The following is a 24,732-nucleotide window of genomic DNA, read 5'->3' as shown; positions in this document are numbered from 1 at the left end:
TATTTCGCATGTCATTTCATATTATTGCATGTCATTTCATTACATTTCATGTCATTGTATATCATTTTCGAGATCCAACATTCTTGTTTTCAAAATACCGAATCCAGACTCTATTTTAAAACCTTTCTTTCGAAATCAATTTAAAAAACCTGGGTTTTAAAACCAGTTTTCGTCATTTGGCCAACCTCCAAGGCTTTATACTCCTTATTTTAAAGCATTTTCCTTAGAAAAATGATCTGGATTCGTTTTAAACTTGATTTTTAATCAATTCTTGATTTTCAGCATTTCTTCTCAAGTGGGGCCCACCCTGCAGAGGGGGACAAACCCTAATTTTTCTACCTTTATTCAATTTCATTTTCATGTTTTGCTTATTTCAAAAATAAATTTTTTTTTACAAATGTAGGTGTCTTTTAAAGTTTCTTGCAAAACTCGTTTTTAACTCCTTTATTTTACCTTTTTTAAAATCATTTTTGAAAAAACAAATGGGGCGCACATAAGTGGCGCCACATTTTAGAGTATTTAAACTCATTTAGGTTTAGTTAGTGTTTTAATCAAGTTGAAGTTTGAAAAGTCAAAATCTAATTGATTTAAAAACTCCATTTTTGTTTTGGCATTTTAGCCTTGTTTTTAACTTTTATTTATGGCTTTAAAAACCAAATGTGGGCCCACATAGGTGGCGCCAAATTTGGGAATTTTTAGAATTCAGTTAGGAGTCAATTAGGTCTAATTAGTAAGAGTCTTTTTAGTTTATAACTCTCCAAGACCCCCCCCCCCCCTTTTATGTTGTTTATCTCTTTTAATTAAGAGAAGTTTCAACCAAAGTGGAATTCTCTAATTAACCCTAATTAATGTCTTTGAAAATCTATAAAAAGAGGACCTATAAGGGGGGTCGACCCATGTTTTCTCTCATTGTCTCTCTCCCTCTCAAGCCTCCTCCATTGAAGATCCAAGGTATAATCCCTCTTTTCCCTCTTTTCAATTAAGTTTTAATTGCTTTTTATTTATTTTATGCTATTTTCACCATTGTTGTCCCCCTATGCATGCCTTTTATCTTTTTTTTTCAATTCAAGAAACCGTGTGAGAGCTTCAAGATGATGATCAACTGAGTGCTTAATATTTTTTACATGTTTTTGATCCATTAACAATGTTTATATTTCATTTATTTCATTAATGCCTAAAAAAAGATCGAGATTCGATCCCTTTATGGATTGAATCCCTCTTTTAATGGCTAAATCAAGTTCTTAATCATGCTTCCCTATGTTTTTACTTTTATATCATCATGCTCATGCATATTTTTATTATTTTCATGCATTTAATCATGATTCATGGCATTAGTTACATGTTTTATCAATTTTAGCATGCTTAATTATGTTTTATTTCATTCTAGGGTTTTAGTTTTATAATATTGATTTCTAGCCGACTGTTAATGCTATTATTTTAATAGTTTATATTCATTTTTTAAATCTATTTTTTTTTAATGGTAAAATCATGTATTTGTCTACGGATTCTAATAAAAATTCATTTTTTTTTGAGATTTGTAACCCTATTTTCAAAAATCAAAGTCGTAATCTATTTTTTGAACCAGGAAAATGCTGTGCAAATCCAAGAGCATCTTTCTGAGGTGATATCTCCCTCATCGGAGATCATATTTCAGATCTATAAAAAGCGGCATTCTCATCAGGGTGTCTAGTTTATTATGTGAAATGTTTAGAATTTTCTATAGTCGATTGCTATTTTTCTTTAACCCGACATCAAAACTAGTTCTTCTTGAACCAACATGCATGATTCAGGGTCAGGTTCATCTTACCAGAGTGATTTCTCTCTAACTGAAGATCATATCAACAATCCGTAAAAAGTGATCGATCCATCAACATGTCTACTTTCTGTTGTGTGATTTTTATAAATTTTTACCATCTTTTTCTATTTTCTTGAAGCCTGAAACCAGAGTATGTGTTTCTTGAATCATCAGGCATGATTCAAACCTTGGGTCATATTATCAGAACGATTTCTCCCTCATCAAAGATCGTATTTCCAATCTGTAAAAGGGGGTTTTCTCATCGCAATCTTTAGTTTATCTCTGAATTTATGAATTTTCATGATTGTTTTCTATTTTTCTTGAAACCGGAACAAAGGTTTGCCTTTCTTGAATCGATAAGCATTGGCCAAAATCAAGTGTAACTTGTCGGAACAATTTCTCTCAAACTGGAGATTGTATTCCTAATTTGTAAAAAGAGTTATTTTCATTGATCTGTCTAGTTTCTCTCTATAAAATTTCATAAATTTTTATTACTGTTTGATATGTTATTCTAGTCTGACACCATGATAGGTACAAAATAGCAGTTAAAATAACATATTTTTATCTTTTTATTTAATATTTATTGCTTAAATAATCCCAAAAATTTATTTTTCAATTGCATATTATTTTTAGGGTTATTAGAAGTGTTTGGGTCAATTTTTATGATTTTTAAAAGTCATTTGATAAGTTATTTAGTTATTTCATATATAGAGGATGCCCGTAGAGTTCTAATTCAGCTGAAACACAAGCAAAAATCAATCTTTTTTCATTATTTTATTTTTTTCATAAAAAGTTTTATATTTTTAGGATTTGTTCATCTTCATAATCATATCAGGGTGCTCTCCACCTGATTTGGCATCGTTTTGAATTCGTTTGATTCCTGGATTAAGCGTATTACAAAAATCTTTTCTGAAAAACCCTATTTTGCAAATAATATCAAATTTTAATGGTATTTTAGTCATTTCTCCCCAATTTTGAATTCTCAAGTTATTTATTTTTATTATTCACTTAGTTATACATCATCCATTATGTTATTTAGTTGGTTTTTTTTCAGGAAAACATGGAAAAAGGCTTATATTCGGATAAATCCCTCAATTTCTAGATATCGTTGGTTATATATGGAAAAACTGACATATTTTTTTACTAACAAGTTTGCTAATTTTGCAGGAACGATCAAGAATATATTTTCTTTTATTTTCTCTTTTTCTTTATTTTAATTATTGATGTAAATTATAATTGTAATATTAGAATAAGAACATTTTACTTTTCTGCTTAGCTTAGGATGCATTTGCATATAGTTTATTTCATAAAATTAACTACTATGTTTGATCATTCAGATGTATATTTCAAATTCATAATGGTCAACATGAATGTCACGTGCATCTGCTTCTAAGGAGTTGATAAACTCAGTGGAATTCGTATTTATGGCCATAGTCAGAATACGAACGATACTCAGATTTATCATATTCTTTTAAGTTACAAACAACCTACACTCTTAGGCTATTTTTAAAAATCATTGCATATTTTCAAAAGCTTTTCCAAGTATTTTCCCTTTTAGAATCAAATGAGATATATTCAATACATATTTGTGGCCATAGTCAGGGATATGTGGCGAATTTATTTCATCTAAATTCTATAAGGCACATAAAATCTCTTTATACAAAATCGATTTATGAAAGGAAGGAGGATTTCTCAAAGATGTTTTGAATTTCCTTTTCCAAATATTATTTTATAAACCCATATTTCATTCATGTAGGTTGGTCAGCATCATTTTCTAAGTCTTTTCCTCAAAATCATTTTTCTCAAAATCTTCAGTTTTCAAGAAATTTCCAAATATTTTCTAAGTCTAATTTTCCCAAGTTTTCTTCAAAAATATTTCCCAAGTGTGGCTCACGATTTTCAAAACATCCACTTTTTCAAGAATTTCCAAAATATTCCAAACATACATCATGTTTTCAGTCAAATTTTTTCTAAGTCATAACACATGCCTGATTCTTCGTGCATTTAGGAATAGAATAACGATTTAGACAATTGAGCAAAGCAAAACACATGATTGATCCTTAGTTCAATTACCCTTGATTATGGCACCAAGAACGGTTGAACCTCGTACCGACAGGCGAGTCCCATTTTATGGATTTTTTTGTATTTAAAAAATAGAGGCGAGTTATTTTCAAAACTTTTTCAAATGTCAGTTTGACTTGCAAAAGCAAATTTTTGCGATGATAACATATTTGGCGGCCGTGATGGGACCTATGTTCGCCTGATCAATCTAGTACTTTTCTCTATTCAACTTGTCAAAATCGTGTTCTACAATGTCAGCAATATTTCATGTGAACCTAGGAGTCTAGAATCAAACTAAGCTGACATGGAAGCATGTAGACTTAGGCATGGTTTGGTAGGACTGATTGAGGAGGCATTATTCATGCTCACATAGACTTAGGTCGCATACAATCCTCCTCAATCTAGGATCTGATTGAAAACATTGTTGGACTCTCAAAACTTTTCAAAATTCTACTTCTTTAGGTCATTAGAACCTTCTATTTTCTTGCATGCTGATCATTTTTCAAAAACAACCCCACCTATTTTTACCTGGCCACCATGTTGCTGAGCTTTCTTCTATAACCATAGTTCGGGACAAAGCCTCACAACTGGGTCACCTATTTGGGTTGAACCCCCTGTCACGTACCGAGGGCCATAGTCCAAAGTATATCGGCAGACGCTCAAGGATGTTGGAAATCATGAGCTTAGCATCAGAGAAAATATTTTTATGCCATGTACATCAGGCTTCGTCTTGAATATATCGGTATAGCATGATTGAACACAGATGATATGAGCTTTAGAGTTAGGGTTAGGGTCCTACAGCTATTTCAAAATTTATGCATTTAGAATCAGCCTTTTAGGGAATGTTGTATATGCATACTTGTTTGTGCAGGATGTGATGTGAATGTATCTTAGCCATTTTCGATTATTTTCTCTTTATTTTTCTTATATTTTTCAATGATTTTATAAAACCCTGGATAATTTTTTTAAAAATCCTCTATTTTTCTTCAAAACTCCAAGTGATTTTTCTTTTGCTTTCACTCTTCTAGATCTCAATTTTTCAACCTTGTTTTGATCCTGCTTGCAATTTTTCAAAAAATCGTGTATAGTCTTGCCCTTATTTCTTCTTTATTTTTCAGTCTATCCTGATGGCATCCAGTCATCTTGATTTCGTCTTTCTTGAGGACCATATCTCTTATGAGGCGCGACAATGTCTCCCTGAACATCAGACTCTGAACACCTGACCTTTTCTTCCCCGGTGGTATTATTCTTGGCTAAAAAACTTTTCCTGTATGTTCTTGGATCATCTGAGCGACTGCAAATTAGAGTTGGCAACGATAATTGGCAAGCAGTTCGTCAATGACTTTGATTCAAGCACTAGCATCGCGGTGGAATTTGCGTGCTTGTACCTTCTGGTTCCCATAGAGAGAGATGACTCTACTACTGAACAAATTTTCAGAGATTATGGGTCTACCTGAGTCAGCTGGTCAGCCAGAAGATCTATTAGACCAGCAGTTTCTGATCAACGTCAAGGGACTCGACCTCTGATACGCTTTAGCCTAGATGACTGGACACAAATCCTGGCCACTGATAGAAGCATATGAAAGTTAGTATGTTGATTTGTTTGAGCTATACTGACAGTATGGGGCATTTGAAGAAGTCGATTCCTTATCCTGAGCAGCGCGAGAAAGGATTCAACATGCCATGATTCTGTGCACAGTAGGATTGACCTTCTGCCAGGACATACATAACTATGTTGATATCAGAACAGTGCAACTTTTGCAAAGGTGGGGAAGTCGGTAGACCAATCATCTCTTGATCGCCATGGTTGCACTCGCCTTTTTGTATCACAGATTGACCCGCTTCACACTCAGACATTCGATCTTAGTAGAAGGGTGCATCTATGCATTGCAGTCTTGGTTCTTCCGACACGTGCCAACTCAAGCAAGTTCATTCAGGTATAACGGCAAGAAGCCACTACCTATTCCTCGATACAAATTCTTGATTAAGAACCTCCATGAAAAAGAAATTGTGTGGGGCTACTTCGACCGTCGAGAGTCACCCCCTCGATACACTTATGCGCATGGCAAGCGACTCAAGTTGCTCGGACTGTTCTTTTCCATTTATTATCAACTAGAATGATATGACAGACAGTTCTCACAGAGGCAAAAGTGTATTGATACTCAATTATTACTGGGCATTGTGCCAAAATTCGATCTAAAGTCTGCTCAATGGTCCAAAACATACCATTTCGCTAAATATAGTTGGGGTTCTTTTGTCATCCTTACTGTGTTCCTAGGTCTTCAAGTTTTCCATGATTATCTTGAGTGGTGGCAAATTGTTTATCCACCCCCTTTATGTCAAGTTTATTATCAATAAAATCAATTTCCTTCAACAACTTCCACTCTATCATGGTTTGACGACTTCGCCTAAGTAACAAGGCACATCTTAATTGCTCAATTCTTTCTTTAAGAATGGCAACACAATTGTCGCAATCCCAGCGATGACCAAATCTCTGGTAATGGGATGTCCTTCAAATTGTCGACCTGATTCTCATCAAATATTTTTTCTCTATTCATTTCCATCTAAATCGTCTTCCAAATCTAATCATCCACCTTATTATACAGAGAGAACTAGCGATTCTTCATGGTTCAAACAAGATCCGGAAAGAAAATCGCACCCATCCAGCATATCAGTTACTCTTCTGTATTTGAGCAAGCAATGGGTTCTCCGCGATCTGTCAGGGACAAAAGTCAGCAAGCTAAAGATGATATTGATCTGCATATGCACTCATTATTTCAGAAAATGATGAGTAAGATGATGACTAAGCAAGCAAGGGCCAGTTCAGGCAAAATCCCCACTAAGAAGAAGGTCAAAGGTCACACCATGAAAAAAGCATCAGAAGATCTCAAAGAAACGGGTTCAGTATGAGGGTACCTCTGACGAAGCCGAATTAGTGGGTGACACCGATGAAGAGCGGGAAGCTTTCATCCAAACTCAGCAGACATTTCAGAAATTGACTCAGGGATACGAGTCGGCCAATAAGCTAAAGGATCAGTCTCTAGAAGACCCAGTTCAGGCACAACTCAAGGAGATGACCAGGATGGTCAAGAATCTGCAGGCCAGTGACAAGGGCAAGAAAGTCTACACGAGTGAAGACTTCTATGATGGCTTGGAAGGGGATGACAGTTTCAAAGATATCCTCAAAAAATTCATCAAGTTTGACGGTTCTGGCGATCCCAAGGCTCACATGGCCATGTTCTTTGCAGAATGCAACCGATTCAGGAGGGATAATTTGTAAACACCCTAAATTTTTTAAGACCATTCCGAACATTTCTTTTCGTAGATGCCAATTTCCTGCAAGGCAGTGTCGAGTTTCACCCCTAGGTTTACCCTAATCTAGAGGTCAGTTTATCTCATTTTATCAATAAAATTACCATTTTACCCCTGAGTCATTCTTAATCCTTTAGTCTGTTAGACTTAGCCAAGCTCAGCTTAAGTTCAGAAAAGCTAGAATGTCAGTCATTTCTAGCTCCATTAAGCTCACGATGATCCATGTTAGTCCATTTCAGCTAAAATTAGTTTATTTTTTGCGAAATAAGCTTATTTTTAGCTCAAATTTTAGCCAGACTATCCCTGAGTAAGCCAAATCTAGTAAATCCTATCTTCAGGAGTCTGACATGAGTGTATCTAGAGTTTAAATGGTCCAATTTCAGTTCAAAATCACTTTTACACACTTAAACCATCATTTTAGCTCATTTCAGCTCATTCAAGCTCAATTCAGTCCAAATTGAGCTAACCCCAGCTGGTTGAGATAATGTTCCAGCTCCAGATTTAGTTCATCTGAGTATAACTAATTTCATATTCAGTTCATTATAATCTAGTCCAGTTCAAATTAGTTCAGACTAGTCTAGTACCATGTTTCTGCCCCTACAGGGCGAAGACCAAAAAAATAAAAAATATCTGAGACACTATTTCCAACAATTTTTGAACTGAGATAAACCCCAAATTTAGACTCGTATCAATTCCTTCATCTAATATCTTATCAATATCTGAGATCCGATCCATTTTAATTTGGATGTTGGATCCAATGCTGGATCTGGTGTCTAATTTCTTCTCGAACCTGGATTTTTTATCTGAATCATTCAGAAATCTATATCCAGAGTCCAATTCATTCATTCAACTTGGAATATCACATCGGATATCCAGGATCCAATTAACCATTTTGGATCCATTTCAGTCTGGATCCACCTTCTGATCTGTTCAAAAGTCTAATCAAATCAAATTTTGAACTCAGATTAATCTAACATCTGAGATTCAATTTCACTTCTTGGGTTCTGATTCAGATCCAAGATCCAATTTCATCCTTTAAGTCAGATCCAAGATCCAAAATAAAAAATCCCAATCTTATTATGATTTTGGGTTTTTTATTTTTTTTTAAATTTCTTCAAAAAACCATATTCAAGGTTCGATTCCCATTTCGAACCAATTTTCTTCAAATTGAGATCCAGATCCAATCTTTTTTAAAACTTTGGATTTAGATCCATTGTAAAACTCAATTTTTATCCTAATTTCAAAATCAATCTTTGGTTTTCAAATTAAAATCCTCATTTTGCAAAAATCCTCTGAAAAATATCCTGGATCCAGTTCAAAATTCAGTTTGGATTTTGAAATATCAAAATAGATCTAGATCCAGTTTCAAAATCCAATTTTTATTCAAAATCAATTTGGGGATTTCAAATTTAAAATCAAAATCCAATTTTTATCCCTAAATTCAAAAATAACCTTTGAATTTCAATAATCTTTTGAAAAATGCCTTGGATCCAGTTCAAAATTCAATTTGGATTTCGAAATGTCAAAATGGATCCAGATCCAATTTCAAAATCCAATTTTTACTCAAAATCAATTTGGAGATTTCAAATTTAGAATCAAAATCCAATTTTTATCACCAATTTCAAAACAATCTTTGAAATTACAGAAACCAAAATCAGTATTTTTGCAAAAATTATCAAAATTCAATCTGAATCTGGTTTTTACCCAATTTGAATTTCATAAATCAAGATTGGATTTTTGAATCTAATTATTTCCAAAAAATTTCTTTCATTTCTCATATTTTATTTCCCTTTTTTATCTTAAATTCAAAATCAAAAGGAAAAATATTTTTTTTTAAAGAAGGGCGCCACTTGGTATTTTTGAAAATCAAAGTAAAAATCATTTTGAACAAACCATTAAAAACTCTTTTGCTTTTAAAAACCCACATGAGCATCACTTACAAGGTGATGCCATGTGTCAAAGTTTTGCCAAACTTTCCCTTTTACCCATTTAAGAATTTTTCAAAGGACTCATATGGGAACCCATTTGCAAAATGGGTGCCACTTGTGCATTTCACAACAAATTGCCTTTTTTGCCCATTTGACAAAAAGAGAAAAGACCCACATGGAGGTGACGCCAATTTTGAGAAAATATCTTCAATTTTGATGCCCAAAATGCTCCTATTTCAAGCTATAAATGTAAAACCCAAGAATTTTAAGAAATTTTCAATGAAAGAAAAATGTGTGTTTATGTGAAATAATATGGTTTATGAAATATTCAATGTGATCTTGATGCTTGCGGGCCAGTAGAGCGAACCCGGTAACGAATACTAGAAATTGTACTTGGATCCGGACTTTAGCGAAATCCGATGATCTGACCCGGTTCATGAGGCTAAGTAGGGAAATCCGATGGTTCCGGGATAATAGCATGAGATCCGAAGCACATTTAAGGTGAGAGAGTGCAAGGTTGAAACAAACGGGAGAAAAATCTACGTAGTCACGGGAGAGATCCACCAACGGGGGAAAATGTCTCAATAAGATATAAAAGGAATTTCTTTGCAAAAATAAACAACAAGTGTTGAAGTAGTGTTGTGGTAGGGTGCACAGTTGTGTGGAGCCACATCCCTAGTTCAAAACCCATGGTGCGCCCACGTAAAAAGGTAAAATGTTGCCTTTTGCATAAAACCCAAAACTGAACAAGAATGCTTAAATACAATTTAATCTACACACTTTGCAACGAAAAACAATGTAGCACAAGTGGTGGGGTTTGTTGCCCTTTCGGTGGAGGACCACGGTTTGAAACCCCCTATGCATGTATTTTTCCTTTTTGCACAAGAAAAGTGATAATTTTTACTTTGGTGGAAAAGAAGAAGAAGAAGAAGAAAAAGAAAAACAAAGATAAAAACGTGGGATCTTGGCCAAGCCTATTTCTATGGCTTTTTCATATCACTTTACCAAAAAGTGAAGGAAATCCCACCAAAAATGAGATGAAGGGTACAAATAAAGGAAAAAAAAATGGGAAGTTGGAGTGATTATAGCCAATAGAAGGGAAAGGTGTTAGTGGAAATGGAAGTGCACCCACCAAAAACGTGAGTTGAGGGTGGAGCTTGAATTTTGAAACTCCCCTAAGTTGGGGAGTTTAAATAGGGATCCAAGTGGGAGGCTACAACCTATTTTGGACGTCTCTATCTCTCTATCTCTTGTGCTTGACATCCATTGCTGGACCGTGAAGGTCTTCCTCCTCGTAACAACGTGTTGCTCCATCGCAAAAAAGGAGCATCGTCCTTGTCGGCTTGAAGCTTCAAAACAATGTAGCACAAGTGGTGGGGTTTGTTGCCCTTTCGGTGGAGGACCACGGTTTGAAACCCCCTATGCATGTATTTTTCCTTTTTGCACAAGAAAAGTGATAATTTTTACTTTGGTGGAAAAGAAGAAGAAGAAAAAGAAAAACAAAGATAAAAACGTGGGATCTTGGCCAAGCCTATTTCTGTGGCTTTTTCATATCACTTTACCAAAAAGTGAAGGAAATCCCACCAAAAATGAGATGAAGGGTACAAATAAAGGAAAAAAAAAAGGGAAGTTGGAGTGATTATAGCCAATAGAAGGGAAAGGTGTTAGTGGAAATGGAAGTGCACCCACCAAAAACGTGAGTTGAGGGTGGAGCTTGAATTTTGAAACTCCCCTAAGTTGGGGAGTTTAAATAGGGATCCAAGTGGGAGGCTACAACCTATTTTGGACGTCTCTATCTCTCTATCTCTTGTGCTTGACATCCATTGCTGGTCCGTGAAGGTCTTCCTCCTCGTAACAACGTGTTGCTCCATCGCAAAAAAGGAGCATCGTCCTTGTCGGCTTGAAGCTTCAAACAAGGGGTATTCTGCTTGTGTGTTTGTGATTAGTGCCTTGTGGCACAAATAGGTGGGAACACCCTCGTCTCTCTCCTTCAGACGGTGCAAATCACATGGGATAATGTCTAGCATCATGAGGCGTGTGTGTTCTGGACCCTTGGTTGTCTATAGGACTAAGCCTAGGGGCTAAGTCAGCGATATCTACCTTATATTGACGCTGTGACTGCAACAATTGGTGTTACCAATGTTCATGTAGTCCAGCGTCAATAGGTAAGCTGCTATCAATGGTGTCTATGGTGGAGGCGAGTAAGGAGTATCGAATTTCACATGTATGTGTTAGATGCCCTGCAACATAAATATGTTGTAGTGCCATCAATACAAATAGGATGGCACCGTCGACACGGGGGTGGGGGGGGGGGTGGTCGACGTCAAGAGGCACGTTGAGCGTGGGTTGTCTGATCTCATTGAGGACACAATTCATGCCACAACAATGTGATTATTTCTTGAAACAACGCTTTCACGCTGGAAGGCTAAGGAAGAACTAGACATGGTTAATGCATAGTGTAGGTTCAGATCTATTTTATAATCAAGTTGTTTTGTTAATACATGTTGATCGTAAGACTCATGGTGCTTAATAGCTGTACACACATGGTTCAACACATAAATTGAAAGTTGTCCATGAATGCACGTCAAACACAATTATCACCTATAGATAAGTTGAATATCGTGGATGAGGCAGATTGAAGATGGGTTTTTCTGATTTGGCAATTTAGGACAGTATTAGAGAAAAACTATGTAGGTATGTCATAGCATTAACCGAATGCTCTTTCATTTATCTATGGCCAAATGATGGCTTGTCATAAAGACACTTTGTTTAAAAAAAAAATGTGTATCGATTTAATTGTGTAAAAATGTGTATGTCCCACCCTTGTTGTAAAAGTGAATCATTGTGATTACTTTACCTTCATTTGACATGAGACGTTCAGATGCTTGATGTTGTGTATGACAACCAACCAAGATTGTTATGCTAGAATGTCATCAGCCATGCCACGATCCACCTTGGTGTGGTGTGATCGATGACAGTAGGAGAAAAAAAAAACAGACAGATGAGTTGCATACATTATGAACTCAAGCTTTGAATTTTTTCTATTTTAGCTCGCTAACTGCACATAGACAGTTTCAGCTATCTCCTTAAATTTCTGTGGATGATCTAGGAAGATGGAACCTGAATCAGGATTGACGGGTCCAGTTGGACTGAACCTCAAACCGATGGAGGGTCTTATTGTTAGGCATACATCCTAGATATTAATGAAATCAATTTTTTTTTCTTCCCCTATTACACATGATGTTAAACATGGATTCATGTTATATGTAGGACCATGATGTGGCTAAAGTTATTTTTCTGTTGTGCGTAAATATAAAGGTTATTTGGTTTCATCCATATGATTTTTTTTTATTTTGCTCATTTTAGCAAACTGAAAAAGATACGGTTGGTTATTGAGTTTATACCTGATAGTTAGGGATTTGGACAATTCTTTTAATACATTACTATCTCATTTTCTACATTAAGGAAATGTAGACATGGGGATAAGGTCCGCGTGTGGGTAGGATCTGACAGTGGACGTCTCAACAGGGGCTACGATTGTTTGGTAGGTGCAGTTATTGCACGTCGCCTTGGGTTGGGACGTTGCAATCTCAAAACTCAAAAATACCATGTACAATAGGTCAGGGTGGGTTGAACCACATCGGTGCAGTGGTTAGCACCAATCCTTAACGGGTCTGTTCCGCCACTATTGGCAGCAGACCATCGATGGGTCGCTAGATTTCCTAGCATTAGCACAAGTTGTTGATTTGCGAGGCTTCTGGAAAAGTCGGGGAAGCAGGCACTATCAGTAGTAGGCCGGTGGTGTGGTGGGTATTACCATCGAATGGACATGGTAGGTTATACTTACTGTGGTTCATCATATGTGATGACACTGGCAATGACAGCGTGAGGCTGGGGCACTAGCATGCTGTTGAGGTGTCGACCTGAACGTCGATGCTTGATTTCAACTGGTGCGGGTGTGCCATAGGTAGTAGATCACCTACAAGATTATCGGGCCAGGGTCAGCCTAATTCTAGCCTAGTTCTGGTCACTTCATGGCCGCGAACCTCGCTGAACTAGTGATCAATATGTGTCAGGTCGTTGGTTAAATATGTCATACCCGATGGATTAATATCAACCAAGTTAGTGGTATGCATCACTTACTTGGGCTACAGTAAGGTCGCAATGCCTGGATCACATTACCTTTGTGGTGGCAACCACGAAGCCACGCCGAGTCAATGGCTCCTTGAGCCATGTGCATGCTAGAGGTTTCACCAAACCATGGTCGGGGCATTTCAAAAATATATACATAGAGAGATCGAGCCAGATATACCACATGGATGGCATAGTTCGTGGGTACGAACGTGTATGCTATAGCTTGAAAACAAACGTTTAAGTGTGAGCTCCGAGTAGAGCCAAGTTCTGAGAAATGCTATTTACTTTGATAGTGTTTATGGCACCCTGTTTCTAAATGCATACAATGTTTGTGAACACTGAATCGGGTTCAGGATTTTGGGAAATCTCTGTGGTGTGATGGCTCACACAGAAAAATAAACAAAAATGAAAATGTATGCAACATCATAAAGTTTCGAGGCTCTAGGTACACCTGAAAGATGGTGTATGTTACCGGACCCCTCGTTGTGCGATGATTCACACTTTGGTTTTAAAAAAGTGTTAAATGTATGCATAAATATAAAAACCTTCGAGATTCTGGGTACACTTGAAAGACAGTGTATGTCACCGGATTCTCCAAGCTCTGAGTACACCTGAGAGAACGGTGTATGTTATCGGACCCATGGTCTACCTTGGAGAGGGTCTGACACGATGTTGAATGCCTGTGCGTACCCACAGGGTAAGTGAAAGATAAACATAAAAAGGTGTTGAATTATTTCAAGTACTAATCTCTGAGTAAATACTGTAAATCGTACTATGGAATTATATAAGTGATAGAAACAAGACATATCTGTATGAATGGACTTAGATCTAGCATTGATTCCTTGTTGCATAGCAATATAGAAAGCATTCATGTTTCAGTAGATTTTTCTTATTAATATTTTACACTACATAATATTCTAAAATTTAAATTATTGCACATATTTGTACACAGGACACTGAGCACAATATATAAATATAATACTTCTTACGCAGACAGGGGAGTCTGACCCTTCTGCTTTAAATTTTTTTAGGTAGCAAATAAATGGAGCATCGTGGCGTCGCATTTGGAAGTAGTCGAGAGATCTCAGTTTTTCAGTGTTTCCTGTTTAAACTCTGAATAGTTAGATTTGTAATTTCATTTATGAGATGTAGTTGATGCTTTTAATTAATGAATTAAATAATTTCAGTACCTCTCTGGCTTACTTGTAACTCGCCCGACACTTGCACTGATCACTTCCGCTATAAAAAAATTTAATTATCCCAAAACTTCATGTCCAAATTATTGGGGCGTTACAACTTTGGTATGAGGGCGAGACTAAAAAATCTGAGGTCTGGGCTCTTCCAGCGACTGTGATGGTTCTGTAAGTATGTAGAAATGTTGTTTTCTTAATGTAGAGACAAAAATATATAATTGCATATTATATCTTCATGGATTTATAACTAAGGTTGTAACGACCTTTTTATTGCCCAAACAAATGGCTTGGGTAAACCATTGCAATGATATTATAGAGATGCTACATAACCTAGCCGAAGTAGTAGGCCGGCAGGCTGCTGCAATGCAGCTGATGGGCGACAATTTACATCATGTGACCCATTAGAGGATACATAGAAGATGAGTGCCACCTAAAGTACGATATAGATTTTTCTGGAAGGAAAATGTGGATGCGCTTGAGGGCGTTGCTTCCCAAGTTAGTCCTGTGTCAACTCCTGCGAGTGTTGAAGTTATTGACCGAAACCCAGAGACTGCTTGCGTATCGTATCTTCTCAAAAATGATTGGTGAATCATAACAAATATCAAAACTATTACCTCAATTGCATTGGAAACAATAATTGTTTTGATAAGAGTTGTTAGATGAAGCTCTAAGTTGGTGTTTCTCCTTTGTTTTCCAACTTCGTGAGAGATGTTCGTGACCCTGTCATTGATGAAGGGTATATTTCTGGATGTGATCTTTCAGACAGAAGGTGAAAGCCTTGTCTGTGCTGGTTGAACCTTTGAGTTCCTCATTGAAGGATGTTGTAGATCCCCAGTTGTTCTTGGTGATGAGAACATTCATATGTGCGCTTAGCAAATAGCTTTTCTATTGCCGGTGATGACAGTCGACTCCTGAGAGGGTCATAGTTGGGGATTGCATAACATCAGGCTTCAGAGTGTTATCACTTTCGGAGAGCGTGGTGGGAGTTCTTGTGCTCAGCCACAGTTGGAAGGGATTGTGATGAGTTGGACCAGGTGGTGATTTCTGGTAGTGTCAGCATTGACATTAGAGTGGTGATGCTCTAATGATGCTGTTAGAGTGGTGATTCTCTGACGATGCCACTAGGGTGGTGATTCCCTAACGATACCATTAGAGTGGTGATTCTCTAATGAAGGTTGTTAGAGTGGTGATTCTCCAGCAATGCCATTAGAGTGATGATTCTCTGACAATGTTGCTAGGGTGATGATTCCCTAACGATGCCATTAGAGTGGTGATTCTCTAACGAAGGTTGTTGGAGTGGTGATTCTCCAGCAATGCCGTTAGAGTAGTGATTCTCTAATGATGCCGCTAGGGTGGTGATTCCCTAACGATGCTACTAGAGTGGTGTTTCCTTAATGAGGGTTGTTGGAGTGGTGATTCTCCAGCGATGCCGTTAGAGTGGTGATTCTCTAACAATGACATTAGGGGGGTAATTCCCTAATGATGTTGTTGAAGTGGTGATTCTTCAACAATGTCGTTAGAGTGGTGATTCTCTAACAAAGTCATTAGAGTAGAGATTCTCTAATGAGGTGGTTAAAGTGGTGATGCTTCAATGAGACCGTTAGGGTGGTGATTCTCTAACGATGTCATTTGAGTGGTGACTCTTTATTTTTTATGTCAGAGTGATGATTCTCCATATGGTATGTTAGAGTGGTATCTCTCTAATGATTGTCATCTTGAATGGTGATCTTCTAACGATAGTGGCCTTAAGTGGGGTGCTTGAGGTCAATCAAAAAATATGTATTGAGATATTGCACATGTAAAATTTTATTGAGGCACTATTTGTAGTGTGTATCATGCATTTGAAAACTATGCAAGATTACTAGGGATATTACTTAGCAAGCATGATTATGTAACCTAACGATTAACTATTATTATGTTTCTGTCCTGATAGATGGCATGGAAGGCCAGGTGCAAGGATATCATGGACACTGTGAACAACCTTGCTGAAGTTGTGCAACAACAGGTGGTTGCGATGCAATAGGTGGGTGTGAACCTCCAACAGGTGGCCCAAGATAGACAGAACGTAGGTACAAACACTTATAAGCGCTTTATGGAAATGGATCCTCCTGCTTTTAAGGGTAAGACGGACCCTAAAGCTGCGGAGACATGGATACGCGAGATAGAACATATTTTTCATGTTCTGAATGTTCCAGAGGAGCAGAAGGTGAACTTCGGTACCTATCGTTTGAAGGACCACACTGAGAAGTGGTGGGACATGATCTCTATGGTTAAGTTCCAAAACAAGAATGTTACGTGGGATGAGTTTGTAGAGATTTTTAACTTTGCATATTTTTCTAAGCATGAACGAAGTAAGAAGATGCAAGAATTTTTAGACCTACAACAAGGGGTAACAACACTGGTGGATTATATCACTAAGTTTCGTTGTTTGGAACGATATTGCCTAAATGTATACACCATGGAAGAGGATCGATCAATGAAGTTCGCTCGTGGGTTGAAGCCAGCTCTGAGAACCAAGGTGTTCACTCGAGGTCCAAAATCACTCGATGAGGCCATCGAGGTAGCGACACTGTTGGAAGAAGACTGGATTGAAGAGCAGAAGAACCAGAGGAATGAAAATGGACCACCGACCAAGAATCATGTGAGTACGAGTGAGAAGAATCCTAGTGGAAGGGAGTTCACACCACCTGCTAAAAAGCAAAAGCGTCAGAAAGGCTACAAGAACCACCATCAACGAAGCCAACTGCAACAACAAAATGTCCAACAAAAGTGCCGACAATGCAACAAAGACCATCCCTTCGGAGTTTGCCCTCTCTATGCTGACAAGTGTTTCAAGTGTGAGCAGCCAAGGCATATTGCTAAGTTTTGTCCGAAGAAGTCTACTAAAAACTTACTTTAGTCTGATTAGACTCCATCGAAAGAAAAGACGTGCCAATAACAAAGAAATACCCTAACCTTTTTGTCGATTGATGTTTGTGATTTTGCGGACGAAATCCTTTTTAAAGAGGATAGGATGTAAAACCCAAGAATTTTAAAGAATTTTCAATGAAATAAAAATGTGTGTTTATGTGAAATAATATGGTTTATGAAATATTCAATGCGATCTTGATGCTTGCGGGCCAGTAGAGCGAACCCGGTAACGAATACTAGAAAGGGTACTTGGATCCAGACTTTAGCGAGATCTGATAATCCGACCCGGTTCATGAGGCTAAGTAGGGAAATCCGATGGTCTCAGAATAATAGCATGAGATCTGAAGCACATTTAAGGTGAGAGAATGCAAGGTTAAAACAAACGAGAGAAAAATCTATGTAGTAACAGAAGAGATCCACCAACGGGGGAAAACGTCTCAATAAGATATAAAGGGAATTTCTTTGCAAAAGTAAAGAACAAGTGGTGAAGTAGTGTTGTGGTAAGATGCACGGTTATGTGGAGCCACATCCCTAGTTCAAAACCCATGGTGCACCCACGTAGAAAGGTAAAATGTTGCCTTTTGCATAAAACCCGAAACTGAACAAGAAGGGTTAAATACAATTTAATCTACACACTTTGCAACGAAAAGCAATGTAGCACAAGTGGTGGGGTTTGTTGCCCCTTTGGTGGAGGACCACAGTTCGAAACCCCCTATGCACATATTTTTCCTTTTTTGTACAAGAAAAGTGAATTTTTTTACTTTGGTGGAAAAAAAATGTGTATCGATTTAATTGTGTAAAAATGTGCATCTCCAACCCTTGTTGTAAAAGTGAGTCATTGTGATTACTTTACCTTCATTTGACATGAGACGTTCAGATGCTTGATGTTGTGTATGACAACCAACCAAGATTGTTATGCTGGAATGTCATCAGTCATGCCACGATCCACCTTGGTGTGGTGTGATCGATGACATTAGGAGAAAAAAAAATAGACATATGAGTTGCATACATTATGAACTCAAGCTTTGAAATTTTTCTATTTTAGCCTACTAACTGCACATAGACAGCTTCAGCTATCTCCTTAAATTTCTGTGGATGATCTAGGAAGATGGAACCTGAATCGGGATTGACGGGTCCAGTTGGACTGAACCTCAAACCGATGGAGGGTCTTATTGTTAGGCATACATCCTAGATATTAATGAAATCAAATTTTTTTTTCTTCCCCTATTACACGTGATGTTAAACATGGATTCATGTTATATGTAGGACCATGATGTGGCTAAAGTTATTTTTCTGTTGTGGGTAAATATAAAGGTTATTTGGTTTCATCCATATGTATTTTTTTTATTTTGCTGATTTTAGCAAACTGAAAAAGATACGATTGGTTATTGAGTTTATACCTGATAGTTAGGGTTTTGAATAATTCTTTTAATACATTACTATCTCATTTTCTACATTAAGGAAAGGTAGACATAGAGATAAGGTCCGCGTGTAGGTAGGATCTGACAATGGACGTCTCAACAGGGGCTACGGTTGTTTGGTAGGTGCAGTTAGTGCATGTCGCCTTGGGTTGGGACGTTGCAATCTCAAAACTCAAAAATACCATGTACAATAGGTCTGGGTGGGTTGAATCACATCGGTGTAGTGGTTAGCACCAATCCTTAACGGGTCTGTTCCGCCACTCTTGGCAGCAGACCATGGATGGGTCGCTGAATTTCCTAGCATTAGCACAAGCTGTTGATTTGCGAGGCTTCTGGAAAAGTTGGGGAAGCAGGCACTATTGGTAGTAGGCCGGTGGTGTGGTGGGTCCTACCATCGAATGGACATGGTAGGTTATACTTACTGCGGTTCATCATATGTGATGACACTGACAATGACAGGGTGAGGCTGAGGCACTAGCCTGCTGTTGAGGTGTCGACCTGAACGTCAATGCTTGATTTCAACTGGTGCGGGTGTGCCATAGGCACTAGAGCACCTACAAGATTTTCGGGCTGGGGTCAGCCTAATCTTAGCCTGGTTCTGGTCACTTCATGGCCGCGAACCCCGCTGACCTGGTGATCAATATGTGTCGGGTCGATGGTTAAATATGTCGTACTCGGTGGATTAATATCAACCAAGTTAGTGGTATGCATCACTTACTTGGGCTACAGTAAGGTCGCAATGCCTGGATCACATTACCTTTGTGGTGGCAACCACGAAGCCACGCCGAGTCAATGGCTCCTTGAGCCATGTGCATGCTAGAGGTTTCACCAAACCATGGTCGGGGCATTTCAAAAATATATACATAGAGAGATCGAGCCAGATATGCCATGTGGATGACATAGTTCGTGGGTACGAATGCGTATGCTATAGCTTGAAAACAAACGTTTAAGTGTGAGCTCCGAGTAGAGCCAAGTTCTGAGAAATGCTATTTACTTTGATAGTGTTTATGGCACCCTGTTTCTAAATGCATATAATGTGTGTGAACCCTGAGTCGGGTTCAGGATTTTGGGAAATCTCTCTGGTGTGATGGCTTGCACAGGAAAATAAAAAAAATGAAAATGTATGCAGCATCATAAAGTTTTGAGGCTCTAGGTACACCTGAAAGATGGTGTATATTACCGGACCCCTCGTTGTGCGATGATTCACACCTGGTTTTAAAGAAATGTTAAATGTATGCATAAATATAAAAACCTTCGAGATTTTGGGTACACTTGAAAGATGGTGTATGTTACCTGATTCTCCGAGCTCTGGGTACACCTGAGAGAACGGTGTATGTAACTGGACCCATGGTCTACCTTGGAGAGGGTCTGACACGATGTTGAATGCTTGTGCGTACCCACAGGGTAAGTGAAAGATAAACATAAAAAGGTATTGAATTATTTCAAGTACTAATCTCTGAGTAAATACTGTAAATCGTACTTTAGAATTATAGAAGTGATAGAAACAAGACATATCTATATGAATAGACTTACATCTAGCATTGATTCCTTGTTGCATAGCAATATAGAAAGCATGCATGTTTCAGTAGAATTTCCTTTTTAATATGTTACACTACATGATATTCCAAAATTTAAATTATTGCACATATTTGTACACATGATACTGAGCACAACATATAAATATAATAATTTTTACGTAGACAGGGGCGTCTGACCCTTCTGCTTTAAAATTTTTCAGGTAGCAAATAAATGAAGCATCGTGGCGTCGCATTTGGAAGTAGTCGAGAGATCTCAGTTTTTCAGTGTTTCCTGTTTAAACTCTGAATAGTTAGATTTGTAATTTCATTTATGAGATGTAGTTGATGCTTTTAATTAATGAATGAAATAATTTCAGTACTTCTCTGGTTTACCTGTAACTCGCCCGACACTTGGACTGATCACTTCCGCTATAAAAAAATAATTATCCCAAAATTTCGTGTCCAAATTGTTGGGGCGTTACAATAAATAAGACCCTTGGGGTCTCTCCTTTTACAAGTTGAAAATTTGAGAAAATAAAAAAGAATTCTATCTTTCTCTTCTCTTCTCCTCTCTCTCAAGTGCTCCTCCTTCTCTTTGGCTCCTCTCTTGGTGGCTGGAGTGAAGAAGAAGAAAGCCCAAGGTAGAACTCTCTCTCCTCTTTTCTATTTTTCATTCTCTTTTGTTTCTTTTTTCAATTTTTCTCAAAATTGCCCCCCCCCCCTTTATTCTCTTATTTCTTGCAATTTTCTTTCAATATCATGTAATAACAATGTAGATCTATCTTAATTTCATGTTAATTTCTATTTTATGCTTTTGATCCATTCAATTTGCTGTTCACTTTATGCATTTTCATTCTAACCATTTAGAATTGGGATTTGATCTTCAATAGATCAAATTCCATATTCTATGGGCCAAATCAATTTCAATTTATGACCCAATGCTTTTAATTTCATTTTATATGCTTTCATTTATGTTTTTATATCGTTTTCATTATCATCTATGATTTAAAATGATAGATCTCATGATTGATCATTGGATCAATTCATTTATAAGATTCTATTCTATTCAATTATGTTCAGATGATATTTTCAATTCTGGTCTGTTTTTGCTTTCATTATTTTGCATATAATTAGATGTTATTTTGATTTATTTTTTTTACTGCATTTTCATACATATGTTTTCGGGATCTCGACAAAAATTCAGATTAATATAAGTTTGTTTGATCCCTCAAAAAAATTGAGATTCGGACCCTGCTATTTGGCCTCATCTGAATTTGTCCTAAAATTAGACCAACTTGTTGGAGTGATTTCTCCCTAACTAGAGATGATCTTTCAAATCTGTAAAAATGAATGTCTCCAGCATTGAGTCTAGTTTGTTCACATCAAATTTCATCAATTTCTATGGTATTTTCATGCCTGATTTTGATTAAAAACCACAACCCTATTATAGTATATCACTTTTAGGGTTTGGTTTTTAACCCATTTTGTCAGTGTCATATCTCCCTAACGAGAGATTATTTTCAAAATCTGTAAAAAGGATCCTCTTCATCTGCATGTTTAGTTCATCTCAGTAAAATTTAATTCATTTCTATGAAGTATTTTTATTTCTTAGGCATTTTAATTCAGAATATTTCCTGTTTGCAATCTCAAGCATTGCTCAAGCCAAAACCAACTTGTTGCATTCTTATCTCCCTAATGGGAGATCATTTTCCAAATATGTAAAAAAAAGTTTTTTTCTTAAAATATCTATTTTATGTATGCCAATTTTTATAAGCTTTCATCAACTTTTCATCTATCATTCGAATAAAAAAACCAGAACCCTATTGATTTTTCTTTCATAGGTTTTAACAGGTTTTTAGCCAACTTGATCAGATTGGATCTCCCAAATGGGAGATCATTTTCTAAATCTGCAAATTAGGAATTTCTTTTTTATATGTCTAATTCATCTTCATAAATTTTTAGCAATTTCTATAAACTTTTTATATATGATTATGATCAAAAGTCAGAACACTGTCATTTTGCCTTTTTAAACGTTTCTTAAATTTTATTTCAACTTATTTAGATGTGTCCTCTCTAATACAATTTTATTTTCAAAATATGTAAAAAGGGTTTTAATTTATTTTAAGTCTAGTTCATCTATATAAAATTTCATAAATTTCTATGGTAATTTGACCCTTCATTCACTTCATTTCCCAAAACTGATTTCATAAAAGATATCTTTTATGTTAAAATGAAGTTAAATTGAGCATTTTTATAACTTTAAATATAATTCTCAAATACAATTCATGTATTTTATGAATTGAAAACATATTTTATCAAGTTAGAATATGTTAACTTTATTTTAAACAAGTTTTGGAGTTTATTTGCTTTTTATTTTAATTATTTTCAATGTATTTTCATTAAAACTTCAAATTCAAGGTTAAATTCATTTTGAATTCAAGTTTTAAAATGGATTTATATGTTTTAAACCCAAATTTTGAAAATAATAATAATAAGAACAGTCATGTCCTTTTCAAAAAATAATAAGAGCACAACCTTATGTCGACACATGCAGTTAAAATACTTTGTTGTTAAAAAAATGACTGAGAATCATCTAGTATGTATTGATACAATTGGTACGAAGAAAATGACTGCGAATCTCCTTACTAAAGGGCTAAAACTGGGATTATATTTTCAACATGTAAAGGGGATGAGTCTTTTTTTATTCTTTCTAATGTATGATAATACATTATGTGATCACATTTGTGAAAATGAATTGGTTCTTTATGACTTTATGTATTGTTGATTTTGCATAAAGGATCTCTCATAAGGTTAGAGAGAATAGTAGAATAGCAATATTAAAGAACCATAGGTTAAAAACCAACCTATTCATAAAGGTAATCTTAACATGCTAAAGCACTGAAAATGAATTGTACTGTCGTACATAGAAATATGACATTTCATGAAAAGGACTTCATCTCTATGACTCGTATGATTCATTATTATGATACATGATAACAATTGAACTCACATGAAGAATTAAATCGAAATAATAGTATAAACCTCGATTTAGTATACTTTTAGTGTCAATGGATCAAGTGAGAGAATGTTGGACATTTCGGGTCGGGGTCCAACTCATAGGGTGACCCAGTTTGACACTATGATAAGTGGGTAGTTAGTGGGCAATTTATGGGTGTTAGTGTACCACCTCCTATCTCCCATTATAAAAGGAGGGGTTGGGCTTTATGATGAGTGTAGCCAACCGCCAACACCCTATTGCCCAAGTTCTAGAAGTTTCCATTTGGGTTCAGGGTCCTGCTCACCATCGACTTGAAGGCTTAGGTTCATCATGAACATCTGAGGAGAATGTCGAGCACCCGCACATCACATCATGGCGTCTACCACTATGAATTTGCATTCTGAATTTTATTTTGCCAATAAGCCAACAAACACCCTCCAAAACGTCCCAACATCTTGCAAAACGACACCCACTTGTCCAAGAAAGCGGGAAAAACGGGCAATCTGCTATTTTAGTAAAACGAGAAATCTGGACAACATGCCTCGAAATCTCACAAAACGGCATCCACTTATCCAAAAAAATGGGAAAAACTTGGAAATTTTACATTACAGTACAACAATATCCCGATCCATCCCATTCTTTCTGGACAAATGGGTGTCGCTAAACACCCAACAAAACGTCTCAAGATCTTAGAAGACGACGCCCCAAATCCCAATTTTTTTTGGTTGATGAGAAAGAAAGACGAAGACAGACCTGAAGGAGGGGATGGATCTGCGAAAGATTTCGATCCACTCGAGCTCAGTGGGCGTGGCCTTGCAGGGGTCGTCGGAGGGGAATCGGTAGGGGACCGTGCAAGGTCGATAAGTCGACTCTACCGGCGTCGTTAGCAATGGGAACGGAACCATCGCCGAAGACAACTCCATTTTCCTTCTCCTTCTTCTGTGTTCTGCCGCTGCAACTCCTCTCCAGCATGCAAATATTGCGTCGTGCGTGCGGACGCCTCCCGCGAGCGGCAACCTCACGAATCTTGTTATCGGCAAAATGTCGCGATTCTTAAAAAAAAAGCGCACGATTTCAAGAATATCTGAAGAATCGGAATATCTGTAATGAAATATGTCGCGATGCTTGTGTCAAGTTGGGGATGATTTTTCTTGAACGGTAAATTTTGAACCAAATTTTAGTTTAATTTCAAGCTCAACTACTTTAAGCTGTCACAAATATACAGGTACAACCTGATACGTGATATGAGCTTAAATTTTTTCAGGAAAATATGACACAAGGACACATTATTTGATCTTTTGGATAAAATGTTTTTTAATATTTTAATATATGAATGCAATTTTGTTATAACAGAACCCCGGTTAGTCAGATTGTGTAACCTAGCATAGACGAATTTGCCAACAAAAGCAGTAACAAGTCGTAGTAAAATATTGATACTTTTTATACCAGTGTTGTGAGAGGCG

The 24,732-nt window shown here is 36.8% G+C and overlaps 1 pseudogene; it reads right to left on the bottom strand.

Moving 5' to 3' along the window:
* LOC149834848 (damage-control phosphatase At2g17340-like) overlaps positions 1–24,192 on the bottom strand; it is a 94,251-nt pseudogene extending 70,059 nt beyond the window's left edge.
* Positions 24,193–24,732: the final 540 nt, after the last annotated feature.

The sequence above is a fragment of the Nuphar pumila genome, chromosome 6 (genome assembly GCF_984573655.1).
Source record: "Nuphar pumila chromosome 6, dmNupPumi1.hap1.1, whole genome shotgun sequence".
Classification (NCBI taxonomy): Eukaryota; Viridiplantae; Streptophyta; class Magnoliopsida; order Nymphaeales; family Nymphaeaceae; genus Nuphar; species Nuphar pumila.
This window is presented reverse-complemented; position numbering and strand designations above follow the sequence as displayed.